The following is a 14,578-nucleotide window of genomic DNA, read 5'->3' on the forward strand; positions in this document are numbered from 1 at the left end:
AGTAGCTGGTTCACCCTGCTTTGTACATTTTCTATACCTTCTCTCATTAAAGAATATTTTGACACATTATAACAAGACAACATTATTCTTTACGCTTGATGCACAGGTAACATCTTTATGCTAGCATGTTTCTTAGAGCAATTATTTTTACTATTAGAAACTGTACACTATCTGCTTTTAAAAATACGACAAGAAAAAGCTGTGTATAAGACATCAAAAATCTTCCTATTCAAATACGGAAATAGGATTTTTACACCACTGAAAATAAAAACAAGATTCAAAACATACCGTTATTCTTCATACAAAGTATGTTGTAGGGCTTTGTTTTTGTTTTATGGTATGGTAACACTGAAGTGCTCTGTCCTGTTCCAAAATACTGTTCTAGCTGACTGATGCTTCTCCCTGTCTATGTTGAGTATTACACTTCTACCACTTGCCTGGGAAAGGCCTGTAAATGAAAACACTGGAATTAAACAAAGGAAATACTTTGTTTCTAGCTCTGCTGAAAGTGCAATATATGCTCTGCTTAATCTGATTTTCATTTAAGGCTAATTTGAGAAAGTTCCTTATTCTCCATTTTTCTGACTTGGATCCATTAAAATCCTTCCTTTCTCCAAACTCCCACTGGAAAACCTTACAGCACTTGTTTTTTTGTTAGGTAGGTAACAAAAAATCCCAACGATATTTACACCACATATACCAAAATTATAAATCTGGGTTGGGCTTCTGTGTGCAGCTGTAGAAGTGAAAAACGACAATAAGGGTTGGAGTTAAAAGGCCAAAGTTGCACAGTTCAAATAGCAGCATGTAATTTCTAGCTCCCTAAGAGGCTAAAATCAAAAGTCAGGGCAGACTAGAACTGATGTTGTTCAAATTAAGTATTTGACATCTTTTATTCGCATTACTGCTTTTCCTCACAAGATCATTAGACCAATTACTAAAGTCTAAGCCCCCATCCTAGTCAACAGCTACAAGGACCACAGCTTCATCTAAGTTCTGAAGTATCACTTTAACCCCAAAAGCCAGCCTTGACTGATGACAGCCTACCAGCCTCATATACAGCCTGTAAAAGCAAATACAATACCCAGAGTCATCACACCAGAAGGCCTTTCTTCCAGCTACATGGGCAACACTGCTGGTATGGAAAGAGTATTTGCAGAGCATTCAATAACACTGACTCATCTATATTCAGTTATTCTTTTGCTCCCTGCTCACTGAGGGAATTAAATAAGATACATACAAGCCTGACTTCCTACTACAATTTAATTTAACCAGCACTGCAGCATGTATCTTCTGCAGATTAGATTCACAATGATTACATCTCAGCTGATATCATACTTTTAATTGGTGTGCTAGATCTATTCTGTGATGATCCCTGCTGGGACCACAATACAGTGGAGACTCACCAATAAGACTTCCCACTGGCTCAGTGAGGTGTCTCAAGGAGCACATTTGTGGCAGCATAAAACTTTGTCTGGCTTAACAGCTCTGTCTCAGACTGCTGGGCCACCCTCCCTCAGCTTTACCAGCCATTGTACTCAAGCTATTTTTAGTTAACTGAAGCGCGAATACAAGGCTGGCATCCTGAATTGCCTGCACTGTAGGTGAATCTAGGCAGACAAAATAGGTTCAATAGGAATCTCGATCTGACATCAGGTTAAAACAGCCATTATGGCATGCCATTAACATCACTTGCAAAACAAAGACTCTGGAAATAAACAGTCTGTGAAGGAATGCAACACTCACCCCACCGGATACCTGGCTAACCCTTCCCAGGGAAAAAAATAGCAAAGCAATGATTCCAGCTAATACAAATCAGAAGAGATGGACTGCAGGAGCAGGGGAGGAGCCTGTAACTGACAATAAGACACTAGAGTATCAATGGAATCAATTCCTCCACTCCTGGAACATTTCTCAGTGATAAGGGATACGGAAGATGGAAATCTCAGGAGGAGCTTCAAAAGGCTGCACCTTACTGAGCACGTAATAAAAAATCTCTTTTGTTTTAAAGAAAGGCAAGAGGATTACAGTACTGTATTTATCTTTGGCCAGCTTTATATTCAAAACCAAAACGCACTTCTCTGTTCTTCTGGGACAAATATGAGTGTCTATCTGTGTATTTTAGTACTTTATATGAAAGTTAATCCAGTGGTGTGATGAGAAATGCGCATTACATTTAAATGAGCAGAGGGAATAACAAAGAAAACAGATGAAGCCCATTACAGGTGTCTGTGAGGAAGAGAATACCGATGTGAAGCTCCAGCCTGAGAATTTTAACAACTGTCAACATTAAAATACCCCAGTGGGAATTAGAAGAGTAAAGCCTTTAACAAATCTTGCAGGTTACTCATGTTTGGCCTGTACATCCACAGAGGGTTTAAATTAATGAAGCAAGGTTTAAACTCAGCCGATGTTTTTAGGCCAATTTTGTGTTCTGGTGAAAGTTGTCGTCATCATGCAGAATGAATTTCTGTCTTTTACTAATTGAAATCTATTAAACATTTTTAACCTTCTGACTGTTCAGACCAACACATGCAACCAGAGAGCTACCAGTACCATCTCACTCTTAAAAGTAGCACAAGCAAGATTTAAGCTATGTGACTGTAAGCTATGTGAACTTGCAGCTTGCTTTTCACTTGCTTTCAGTTATGGCACTAGAAGGGTGAGCTAGATTCAGTACTAGAGCATACAACAAAGAACAATCAATTTCTGTTAATTATAAAAAAAGCAGACCCTCCTTAAAAACCAGGTATTTCCTTATTGATAGAAATACTCACCATTACTATGGAAGCAGCAGTTTTTCACTCTGATTACTAGAACTTAAGCCATGACATCTGCAGGAGGATGGGCTTGAAGTTGCTCCTTCTACTGGCTGGCCAAGCTACTCCAGAGGTAGAATTGGAGAGATGCCAGAGGGAACTTGGCAGGCACAAAGCACAAGGAAGCCTAGAGCAACAGTTAACCGTTTCTTACCTCAGTAACCCTCCCTTCTTCTAAATCCAGTCTTTTAGCTTTGAAAGAGACAGGTAACTTTGGTTTAATCAAGTTATAAAATTAAGCAAAACATTCTGCATAGAAAGCTTAAAAGCCACCAGCCTGTTCCTATATTATAGGAACATTATAAGAATAACATAGCATGGTATATAGTTGCCTTTTGATTGGCCTAAGGACTCAGCTATTACATATCTGTGTTCACATAAATAGTCTACTCACACCTGAGGGTGAGCAGCCACTTTCTTGCCCTCCCTGACACGAAGGGGAAGGTTGACATAAAGAATCATAAAGCGTATACCTAGGCATTGCTACCTATAAAGAAATGCAAACTAACAGAAATCCCACAGGCACAGCAGCCTACCACAGTCTTGTCTGTGGTCTATTTACTCTTCAACAGATGATAATCCCAGGACAGTAAAAATGAGAGGTTCTACTGCCACGCACAGTACCCAGTGTCCTGCCAGTACCACCCTTCCAACTTCTATTTCAGGAAGACATTGAGGCTTACGGATGAGCCCATAACCAATAAAACAAGCCTCCTCTATTTCAACCTACTTGTGCAAGACAAGTAGAACATGAGAATCCATAATTCTAAAAGCTACTATGAGATATTTAGCATAACCCAGACCTTCTCTTCATGGGAAGATTGAAGATATTTGAAAATCAGGAATCCATAAAGTATGCAAAGTAGCAGTTCAGCCGACCTGAATGCAAGACCCCTTATGTCTGAACATGTTAGGCAGCATTTCTTGCACAAGCTCTTCAGAAAAGTCAAATTTATATCTTGCCATGAATAAAGAACAAATTGCTGACAGGGGTACAATGCTTCTTTCAAAGGGCTGCAGTATAAATGGAATCACTATAACGTGTTTTGTTAAATCAGATACTAGCCCTTGATCTGCATAAAAGATTATTTTGAGAAGGAAACATGTTGTCTTACCTTCACACCAGAGCTCTTTAAAGTCCCAGAATTTTGGGTAAATAACTACGTGGCTTTATGCAATATGCAGCACTATGCTCAACATTCAGAAAGAAAATAAACATTACAGGATCCAAACTACATTGGGACTTCACTTTCAAGATTGAGAGATGCTCGTTTGACTTACCTCAGTATTTGAACCTGTATTTAGACGCGATTCCCAAAATGTCTACAAATGGTAGAGAGTTCAGACTGGGAGTTCCTATCGTTAATTTTTTTCTATCACCTGGTAAAAAAAAGGGATTCAGATCTCTTCTGCTCTTCCCCCACACACTGATCTATCCAGGTAATTTAAAAATCAGTAATTACAGGTTCCTAGAGGACATAATTCTTACTTACAGTTTTGAAACCCATTAGATTATTTACCTGAAAACAAAATCAGCTCCTTTTATGCTGACTTGTGCTTAGAAGAAAAAGTATCAAAGTAAAAAAATCAGAATTTAAAAAAAATAAATCATTTTAAACCAGAACATGTTACTGTGCTTATGAGAGAGAGAAGCAGCAGCTTTAGCTTTGCACACCAAAGGTGGGAAACTATATGCTCATAAACCCAAGCTTGTTAATTGTTATTTGGAAGGTTATTCATACCAGCTGAAAATGCCGGTCCATTTTCAGTCATCTGCAGTACAGGGGATGTCCAAAACGCACATCTAGAAAACAGCTAAGAAACTGAGTATTTACATCATACAAACAAAGGACAGTGTGCACACACACACAAATCTCATGTTTAAATCCAGAAATATCAGTGTGTTTAAAATTCAGCACATTTAAAACGTAGTAGAACTTTGGTAAAATAACATATCCTTCCAATTGTCAATCACCTAAATGAGCAAGATTGGGTCCAAGAGACGCTTTTCCTAGAGACTGCCTTCCTTTTCCAATGAAATCTAAACTCCAGTTAAGAACAGTTTTTAGCTAACTACAACACAACAGCATTTGGATGAGCCTGAAGACAATACAAAACCATACCTCCAGGGATTATTAACTCTTTGCTAGTAAATTTAACTTTTAAATTCATTCACTGCAGGCTGACAAAAGCAGAAAAGAAAGCTGCTGGATTGAAGAGCTAATGTGAACAGAGCACTGCTCAGGTTTCTTAAACGAGTCGAACCTGTGTAGTGGTTGGAGTGCAGGGAGCATGCTACTCATCTCAAAGCTGCCTGAAGGTTATGTGAAAACTGGCCACATCTTGCAGCACTAACCCATCAACTGCCATGGGGAAATCTGCTTAAACACAGGCTGCAGGGTATGGTTTGCAGTATGTACTTTTCAGAATGTTCCTAGAGAAGTGAGGTGGTTATGAGCATCTTGAAAGAGAAAGGACTTGACTGTAATTAGGGAATAAGTGTGCATTAGAGGCTTTTCAAATTTAATTTGGATACCAAATTACATCTTGGTTCTTTTTCCTTAACAAACAGCCACAACAAAAAAGCTTCAGACCTACAATAAGCTTGTTTAAAATTGAGTACAGCAGCTATTACTCAGCCTTTATATTGTACTATCACCCTAAAAACACCACCCAAGAAGGTCTTGTGCTTGTCATACAAATATGAGACAGTTCCTGCCCCAAAGACTTTGCAGTTTATATGTGCATGTTTGCAGTTTGTATGTGCAGTTTATATGTTATAAAGTCTAATTTTAGTGCAAGTTTAGGCCAGAAACCCTGTTACAAGTGGCAAAATCCTGAAAAATCAAGATAATTACCACCCTAACTCATCCTGATTTATGAGGCTATTTTTAGAACAGTATAGGCTGATGTGCTCTGAGCTTTTTTATATTTGCATTAAGTCCTCTGTGATTCCTCCTCTGAAATGTGTGCATATGCTGAGTCCATGTGAGATGCTACCACTGGCGCTTGTCATAAGAATTAAATCCCTCTCAAGCTTGTTTACAGCTCAGCACTTGTCATACTGCTCCCCTGAGCTTCATGGCTGGCTGGCTTTTTCTTTTCTCTTTGGCTCTGTGAAAGATTTAATTTCATTTTTGTTTATGTGTGTACTTGCACTCGCAGGTGCAGGAAAGAAAAAAATTGCTGTACCCAGATGTTTTGAGGTTGCAGTAGCATACATACAGCTGAAATTAAGAAGAAAAACTGTAGCAGATAAAACCAAGTTTCTCATAGAGTATTCTGTAGCATATTTAATAAACCTATTATGTTTCATTGACAAGAAGACTCTTAAATGCAATTTTAGGAGCACCAGAATATTTTACAGTTGTCTCTGCTCTTTTGCAAAGAGGCTTTTAAAGTCTGAAGGTAGTCCAATTACTCCTGCTTTCGATTTTGCCAACATCTTCTTGTAGTGGTTACAGACTCAATCATCAACGCAGCTACTGCACACCAAGCTGCCCTAGCTGCATTAATTGAACCTCGGAGAGTTTCATCCAGATTTTCACCCATACTTTGAAAGATAGATTGTTTTGTTAAAAAAAAATCACCCTCTTGCTTCTGTAGCAAACAGAAGAAATCATTGCCTGGATTGCCTGTAGAGACTCTGGTTCTAGTACCTCAAATCACATCTAGTTAAGCACCTCTTGATTTCACAACTGCAGCTGGTTAACCCTGCAGCATTTACTCCACCACATACTCTAACAGTCCATAAAAGGGTGCAAAGACTAATGAGCTATGGTTTCATCTGCAACTACAGTAGCTACCCATCGACACACACAGTAATGGCTTCTCTGCTTCACCTCAATAGCACGTGCAGACCGCAGCCAGCAGAAGGGCTGCTGATTTCTTTGTGTAGGCTCAGCACAGGGCATTGAGAACCTTTCCTTGGATATGCAGGTTCCCAGTCAATTGAATTTATTTGCACAACAAAATATTTGTTAACTTCCTTTTAACCTTTAACCTTCTGTTAACTTTTACCTTTTAACCTTTCTAGCCACACACAATCTGCAACATAGAACTTGCAGATGATAGGAATGGTAAAAATCCAAGCATCTGATGCAGAAACCACTGGAAATTTAAAGGACGCTCTTGTGCAACCTAAATGGATGAAGCTGCTTTTCTTTTAGCTGTTTTCCACTTCAGTAACTTCTTAGAGCTTCCACTGGGCACTGTGTGGAAGCGCCTGATGAGCGGCTCTGCGACACGACCTCTACAATCACAGTGTTCTGCCTGCCGCTGCAGGAAGATGATTTCTGTGGGTTTTTTTAAATATATATCTATACCTTTGTTCCTGATCTTAGAACTGAACTGGCAAAGTATTCGTAAGTTTGGGGTATTAGAGAGACACCATGAAATTGGTGAATGTTAGACCTATATACACAGAATTGTTTTTTTGTAAATGCCAATTTTGTATCCCTGCAGTACTAACTTTACTATGCACAATTAAAATATACACTGTCAAACTGAAGGCAGAGCAGTAAAGATATGTTTGTGTAAAAAAACCCACAGTAGCAGCAGTCCATATCCTATGCTAGGAGAAAGAACACAAGGATAGTTAAACTGAAACTGGTTTTACTGCATCCCCAAAACACAAGGTGTTACACAAATACACAGTACTGACTTAGTATGGTCTTCAGCAAGCATAAAAGCTTTCTACTCTCTGCACGTTTTCAGCAGATCAAATGAAAGTCAAGATCATAGCATCTAATATGGGTGAGGTGCAGAAAGTGTTTTTCACCTCCCCCAAAACAGATATGTTAGTGAAATACATTTATCTTGATGGACAAGAATTATTACTTGAGTTTGCACTGAGTGAATTTTAACAATTATTGACCTTCAGCTAATCGGTGTAAATTATACTCAAGCATATCAATTTACAGTCAGGTCAAATCTCTTTGTGCTGTGAAGCAACTAATAACAGTTAGTTTGGTCAGACACTGCACAGAACCTCATGTTTCTTGATAGAGACCTCTACTCTCATTAACTAAAAGACTAAAAGCAGAAGCATTTTGCCTGTACATGCCCTATATTCCACGCACAGTGAAGTTTCCATTTGCTGCTGTTATTGATCTTTTACTGCGGTTAGGCATCTTGACAATCCAATCATACTCTTCATTTGCTGCTTTGTATTTTCTCTGGACATTCTGTTAAGCAGAATTCCTACCACCTTTAGCATCATCTATAAGAAAGAGAATATGACTTATTGCAGGGAGTCAGAAGTTCAGGGTAATATTTTATCCACTCTAATTAGGGATAAGCAAGAGACTGATGTTTAAAACATTTTCATAGTCCCTGCTCCCCAATTTATTTTATGCAGTTTAACATACAAATGATGTGAGAGATGTGATCAAGAAACTCTCCTAACCTTACAAATGGGTTGAAAGCTCTCTCAAACAATACGGTTCATTTTGGTGGAAAGAACCAGTGCATTTGTAAGGACTGTGTAAACACATAAAATAACGAATATATTAATATATGTCACATATGACGTGAGAAGACAACAGATATTTTTGGCAGTAATAATATTTATTACTGCCAAAATACAAACGGCAATTAAGAGGCAACGGCATGTTAAAAGCTTGCAAGATACCACTGTTAAACAGCAGTTCTCCAGTGCAGTTAAATCACTGTGAAAGCTCAGTCAGGAGGTCTGCTTTCATGCAGAATTCTTTCTTTTGTTTGTTTCCTTTCAACAATGAATAAACTTTCCCATAGATAATAGTGTCTACGGACCAACTGTACTAGGAAGGGCCAGCTTTAGCCTGGAGTGCACAAACCTAGGAACAGTTTGAGAGGCACAGCTGTCCTGGACAGGAAGAATGCTTCCCAGAGCCCTCAGGGAGCCCTACTTCCTTAGCACACATCTCACCTACTTTTACGGAGATGGGAAATGAAACCCCATTTCCGGCCATTGAGTACCTCACCTAGTCAGAAGTGTCCTTGGATTAGCAAAATGCTTTATTTCAAGTAGAATGGCAAATTTATAACAATCTGTTTAGTCAACTTTGTGCTCAAGAGAGCATAAGGATTGTTGCTGACCTCTACCCTCTTTTCAACATGCTAAAAAAGTAAGACCCCTGTTGTTTAGTTTTTATAAACGTTTCATTTCAGGCTGAATTCTTTCTAATTGCTCATTTACTCTCGGTCATTTTGAGTCCCTCCATTCTGTCCTAGGTTTATTCAACAATAAGATTCCATATATAAATGATTAAAAATTTACGTGTGAGTGATGAACATCTTCCTGGGTAGCAGACTGGTTTTCTACTTTCTAAAACCCTACACGATAATGTTTGAATATTGAAAACGAGTCCTCCTGTAACTGCAACAGGGTGTCCCTATTTCAATGTGCTCGCTTGGATGAACAAAGTATGTTGGAATTTGCACAGATCTAAAAGACACACATTGCATGCATGCAAATTATAAAAGTTGTATTGTAATTTTAAGCCTTTATGCTGAAGGATGTACAGGTCATACTCAGAAAAGTTTTCTACCTTCAGTGGCAGCAGGTAATTGAAATACACAAAACTATCATTTGTGTAACAATTGAAATACACTACACTAACATCTCTGGAGATCCAGCCATAATAAGCAGACAGTTTCCAAAAGGAACTGATCCAATGGCTTCATTACTTGCAGCTGCTTGGTATACTAAAAGCTCACTGTGTTTATTCCTCTTATGGAAATGCTTTCCCTGGACAAAATAGGAATTTGTCTATAATTCCCTACAGACCACTCCAAAAGCTGTATTTCTGAGGCTGTGGTTTCCCATTCAGCAGCAACTGGATGGCCTAAACTGACTATGCTGTCCTCTGCCACCGCCAGTGTGGTTTTTTTAACCTGATCAGCTCCATGCTTTAGCTCAGCACGCGTCTGCAAAAATTGGCTGAAGTGAGACTTAGCAGCTACGAGGGAAAAGGGCTGCTTCAATCACTGAAAATGTTTTTACAAAGTCAGAGCCTTACAAGCCTTAGTTTAGAAACATCTCAAACTCAAACACCTTCATCTAAAAGAAATTGTAATTGCGAAGTTAAAGAAATTACTTATAAAGCAAAATTCACTTAACTCTTTGTGGAGGTGCAGTATGACCGTCAAAAGGATGTTGGTGATGCAGGTTTACAGGGGAAGAGAATTATCTTTTTTTTTGCTTCAGCTGCATAATAGAAAGATAAACCATCAGGTACATAGCCTTTCTTGGGGTTGTGAAACTAAAGCAACAAACCGCAGCCAAGGTTTGCGTTCTAGCTCCTTAGCTCATCTTTCAAACATCCTTCACAATAATGTTGCTTTGGATATTTTGAGACCAGACAAATGTAATAGCTGGTTTGATACTGGCCTACACCCTCACCACTATTTCAAATATGCTAAGGGAAACAATTGGAAAGGGAAGGGAGGAAGCTTTACCTTTCACTCCACTGAATGAACCTGAGAACACTTCTGGACAGATTGGATTATTTTTACACATTCCCATCCACAAGTAACTTGCGTTACTTTTGCTAGGCAAGACTTTGGTGTGCTTACTGTATTTTAAACACAGGTTGTACTTTCATTTCCTGTTACATCATCAAGACTGCCTGCTGAGGAACCCAGAAGACAATGGATTTCCCATATCAAACAGAAATAAGTTTTAAGGTATTAAGAAGTATGCTCCGCTTGATTAAATTTGTCTCACTAAATTAAACTGATAGCGAGTTCTGTGCACTGAAGTTTCTCTTACAACAAACCTGAAGAAACTTCATAGGTTATCCTCAAGAAAGGCTAAGTCATTATCAGCCTAAAAAGAGATGATGAGACAGCCTGCCTTGACACCTTTCTGCTGTGGTGATTATTAGCCTGCTATGTCAAAGGTCACTGAAAAGTGACAAGCTGCACTTGAAAGGATGTTTATTTTAAATAGTAATGTTAAGAGACTCAGAAGAACTGACAGAACCTCATTATTTAGCAAAGATGAATAACATGCAACTACTCAACACTAAGACATATCTTATTATATTAATACAAAACAGCATACATGCCACATGTCAAGAGCTTCTTTTTGGTTTCATCAAGGAAGATCATACAAGCACTCATCTCCTCTATTGTAAGTGGCCTTCCTATAGTCTCAAGAGGGCATCCAATATATGTTATCTGGGAAAGAAAATACAGTGGAAGTCACATATACAGAAGAAAAGCTTCCCTAGCATGAATGTGTTGCCTTAGGCTCCTTTTGGGAATTCTGATCTGATATGGGTATCTAAAGCTTTTCAACATCTTCCAGAGCCACTGCAGTTGGATGTGCCCACTGCTCTGGTTCCTCTAGTTACTATTTTAGGCACCAGTAAGAAAAACTTCACTTTACAAGATAAAGCAGGTTAACCACCAACTTGTCCTGCATGTTGCACACTACTATTCATGATTAAAATTCTGAACTCTCTCTTGCTTTCCATCACGAGCCAACACCTTAAAAGTTGATTATACACCCACCACCAAGAAAAGACATTACAAGATACAAAGGCTTGTGAGAGGGAAAAAGCAGCCATTTAAATGATAGCTAACAAATAACACTGTGTTTCACTAAATATCCCACGAAAATTATAATATGTGCCATCAACTTGCTAGCCCAAAGAGGAAGTGAGGCCTTGCAGAAGCCTTTCCACTAAGGAAGATTTAGTGGAAAGGCACAAGTCTCAGCTGAATTCAGCTGAAAACCTGAGAAGCTGGTAAACAAAATCCAATCATTTCAGACAACAAACAGGTAATTCAAATATATGCAATTTAAAACTTTTAATTAGTCAGTGTTCCACTTCTACAGCCTTAGAAGAAAGCAAGGCCCTCAGTTTGTTGCTAGTGTATGACAGTATCACAATGAGAAAGTTTTAAGTAAGAAACAGACCAGCACGTTACTTCCCTTTAGTCAAAAGGATATTAATTATACTATCTATGAGCAAAACATACGAAGGTTGCCTTTTCAAGGCTACCGTATTATCAGTATGAGACAATGTTCTTACCACTATATGTTACCCCATTCACTACAACTTTTGGAGAAAACAGCTCTTTTGATTTAAATGCCTAATATTGAGAGTTTAGTGAAATAAAATCTGAATTATTTTTATTCACATTAAGTTCGTAACATAATGGATTCATTCAGCAATGCTACTTTAAAATTGCTATAAAATGGAGAACTGGCTGCTGACAAGCCAAAGCTTTTTGATCATGGAATTAACCCTATTATAAATTGTGTGATATAGCCCATACATGTACTTTGAGCATTTAAGATGAAGCTAAACTTGCCCAAATTTAAAAGCAGATACACATGTAATATCAGTTATCCCTGTGGTAGTCACAAAAAACCTCAGCCTCTCTGACATAATAGTATGAACAGTAAAAAACCCCCTCCACAAAACCAGCACATTTTACATCATGAAATACATTAGCTTTATAGCACCTTACAGGCATAGGGACTACATTAAACTCCCTCAAAGTACAGGCTTTCACAGTGGAATATTTCCCACCTTTTATTTTTTAAATCTGGTGCGATACAGGAGACACCAACCTAAGATGGTTACTTTGGGTCCATGAAATGACTGAACACAAAGTTTTAATTGTCTTAGACAGAGCAGTGAGCCAAAACTCAAGGGAACATAGCAGAGGGCTGCACAGTGTCTAAATTGATGTGAAATACCAGTACACATACTTTCCCTCTTAGCACTGAATTAGTGGGGAAAAAAATACAGCAAAAATTATGCATTAAAATGTAATGTTCAAAGGAGATACATGCCTGGCTTCGTCTAAGAACCGAGAACTGTCCTTTTGAGCTACATTAAAACTGATGTAAACATTTTATTAAAAGCAAAAATCAAAGTTATCATATACTTACCAATTGTTTCTTTTTTATTAGAGGCATATTAAGCATTTATCAAAAAATACAGGATGCAACTAGACAAAATAAGCTCACAAGCCTCAAAAAAAAATCAAACAGTAATAAAACCGAAAAGAGAACAATTGGGCAGAAAAATTTGCCCTACACAGAAGTTTCTTAACAGTCTCTAACAAAATTCTACTGTGACAGCCTATGGCCAGTCTTTGGTGGAATATCAGTATATCCTACAGCGTAACTCCCCCCCTCCTTTTCCACATGTCAGCATATAAATGACAATGCTTAATGTCTGCAGAAAAGCTCCAAGATCTTGTAAGGTTCTGCAGAATACCAAGCCTTACTCAAGATTCTTTACCCTGACCTTCAGTTCCTAATGCCTTCCGGCAGTAAAGCACCATAAAACCTGATTTAAAACCAGGGTTCTTCTTTCTTTCCCCATTTCCAGGAAAAAAAGTGGACACGGTTTTGTCATGAGAATTTTCTTGTTTAAAATACATTAGTCAATACCTAGAACTCAGTATGGGCTATAACTTGATGCATTTTTCTTTTTTCCTGGGATTACTCATCCATTCTGTTAAAGGAAATCTGAACCACAGTAAGCCAGTTTGCCTCCCAAACTGCACAATGCAAACTAAGACATTGGCTGCACTTGAGGAAGCTCCAAGTGACTGAAGGCTCATTGACCGTAAGCTAATAATGTCAAGTTTTTGCTTAAATGCAAATAACAACAATAGCATATGCATAGCACGTGATTTCCTTAAAAATAAACATTAAACCATCTGCAATAACTATTCAAGCAAATATGGTTAATCTTTTGAGATGGAAGGAGATGGTGGATCTAGTATGGATACAAACAACTTTCAGTTACTGGGCTGGCTTTTTTTTATAAGGCAATGAAAACTTGAAGTAAAATGTCTCCCCAAGTACAAAACCAGAGGTAGCACAGAATAAGAAATACTGGATGGAAAAAAGACTTTGAAATTACTCAGAAATGAACAAAACCCTGAATCATGCGTAGTCACATTCAAATATTTCAAAATGCATTTGATGTAACTTGATCCTCTGGAGTCACTTCCTCCGGAAGTACCAATTCAACTTACCTCCCAGAAACCGTCCACATAACACGATAGACATTAATCTTCATAATTATGCAGTCAGCAAATTAATTACTTGATTTAGGAAAAATTGCAATGAATTTTGGTTTCTATCCTTCACAAAAATTCCATGCCACTGTTTTCATGAATCAACTTATCTATTTAAAGAGATCTGATGGTCTTGCTAGAACAATGTAGTGCTAGCTCACCTCTTCCTTTGGAAAGGTGTTTTATATTTAACATTTTCTTTTGTACAAGCATTCTCTACATTATTTAAAACAAACAATGCTTTATATATTAAGTATCTGAAAATGAAAATATATACACTTCTGCTAAACATGCAATTTTTAAATCCAAGTTTTATTTTCCAACTTTCTCAACAGTATGTGGCCAAATTCTTATTCTCAAAATGGTAAATGTTTGAAAAGTTTACTTGCCTAATTAAAGATTTGAGAAATTTGTAAGCATTATACAACTGGTTCCAGATGAACTTAATATTTTCCAAAACCACATATCAAAGCACTATTGAAAATATATCATTTTACGGAAGATCATTAATCATAGAAAAAATACTACTGAGATTTCTCTGGATTCAAACAGACCCATTCAGGGACTCCACCAGTAACATACACACCAAGTTCCATAGCTGATTAAGTCCTTTAAACTGTCCTCATTCTGATGTTGTGTTTTATATACATGTACAGGCATAAAGACATCAGTCTGGTTAATCCTATCTCAAGTTACTAACTTGATCACTAAACCCAACAAAA

The sequence above is a fragment of the Pezoporus flaviventris genome, unplaced genomic scaffold (genome assembly GCF_033815535.1).
Source record: "Pezoporus flaviventris isolate CSIRO_AGI_PZ_B2104156 unplaced genomic scaffold, CSIRO_AGI_Pfla_v1 ptg000006l, whole genome shotgun sequence".
Classification (NCBI taxonomy): domain Eukaryota; kingdom Metazoa; phylum Chordata; class Aves; order Psittaciformes; family Psittacidae; genus Pezoporus; species Pezoporus flaviventris.